The sequence below is a fragment of the Triticum dicoccoides genome, chromosome 2A (assembly GCF_002162155.2).
Source record: "Triticum dicoccoides isolate Atlit2015 ecotype Zavitan chromosome 2A, WEW_v2.0, whole genome shotgun sequence".
Classification (NCBI taxonomy): Eukaryota; Viridiplantae; Streptophyta; class Magnoliopsida; order Poales; family Poaceae; genus Triticum; species Triticum dicoccoides.
In genome coordinates, this window is record NC_041382.1 from 43,903,430 (window position 1) to 43,904,793 (window position 1,364).

The following is a 1,364-nucleotide window of genomic DNA, read 5'->3' on the forward strand; positions in this document are numbered from 1 at the left end:
CTGCACACTGATGCAACCACAATTTCATGTATCCCTCACAATTTTACTAGCCACCATCTCTTATCCCATTACCCACTAAAACTGGAGATAACTACAATGTTTCTATGTTTGGAGTCAGGTCTTTTGACCTTTTAGCATTCAGAAATCATTCATACATTCTACGTAGTGATAAGAGGAGCACAGGATGGCATAGAAGGTTGATGATTGCGGAGCACCCTTGTCAGGGTTTTCTTTGATGGTCATCAGGATATCTTTAGTAGAGGGAAGATCCATCTTGAGTGCCCTTGTGGACCTTTTAAGGTTAGCGGGACATCAGTGGGTACTCTATAGGAGGATACACTAGAGTGTGGACTCGAGTGAACCACCATGTGCCATTCCATTTGATCCATAGAAAGAAAATCACTTCAAATCGAAGCTAGAGAAATTGCTTAATTGAGTTTTCTAGTTTTTGCACGTGTATGGCGAGGGTAATGTGCGTGCATGATGTTTGACAATGTACAACAAAACATATTGTTTTCGTTATCTTCCTTTACTGATTTTATTTGTCTCCTTTGGTATCTCGGATTGGTAGGGACGTGAAAAATAAAAAAGACAATATTTTATATCATATTGCACCATCAACCAGGACATCAATGCAGAATATAAAAAAAAAACTGGGGCTCTAAGATGCTGGGGCAAATAAGTTGCAGAGCTGCCTAATGTTACCTATCATCAGAAAAACAGAATAAGGAAGTAAGATCTTCACACAAAATTTTGTTCACCAAATTAAACTTGGATCCATCTAAGCTAAATATTACCCAAATGGAAGTCAAAATCATAAGAGTACAAAGAATGCAGCCAGAATGAAACTCCACATTAATAAGATAGTCTCTAACTCAACTTCACAATAAGCGTCAATCCTGATGAGTCTCCCACTAATAAACTTTGAAGAGTTTGACAGAACAATCAACCCAAGAACAATTCCTCTTTCCAACCAAGGCTGCCCCGCGCGTCAAGATGAACAAGGAGCCTGATTTATAAATATAACAGCATGAAAAACACCTCAAGGATCAAGCTCCTCACATTTGAGAGCCCAGAGATCATAGAAACTACCTCTAGGCCGCACTAGACTCCGAAAGAACCATCATCTCTAACTATCACCCCTATTTATCTATCATTAGAGCAACACCATTCTCCACTCTTTCACAGGAATCAAGCTAGCCCTCGGGACGCACCAAGTAAGACGCCCACGGCTTAAACAAAAATTCGGTTCGATCAATCCACAATCCAGTATAATCCCATCCTCAAATCGCGCCTAAACCTCATAGAGGTCGTTTATTCGCCCCCAAATAACCGCGCGAGATGACAAGGGGGGAGAAGCAAAA

General features: G+C 40.5%; 1 protein-coding gene across 1 annotated transcript in view; it reads right to left on the bottom strand.

The window, feature by feature from the left end:
- Nucleotides 1-1,364, bottom strand: part of LOC119357549 (GSH-induced LITAF domain protein-like) — a 3,852-nt gene that overhangs the window by 1,595 nt on the left and 893 nt on the right. The gene's annotated exons all lie outside the window — the stretch shown is intronic.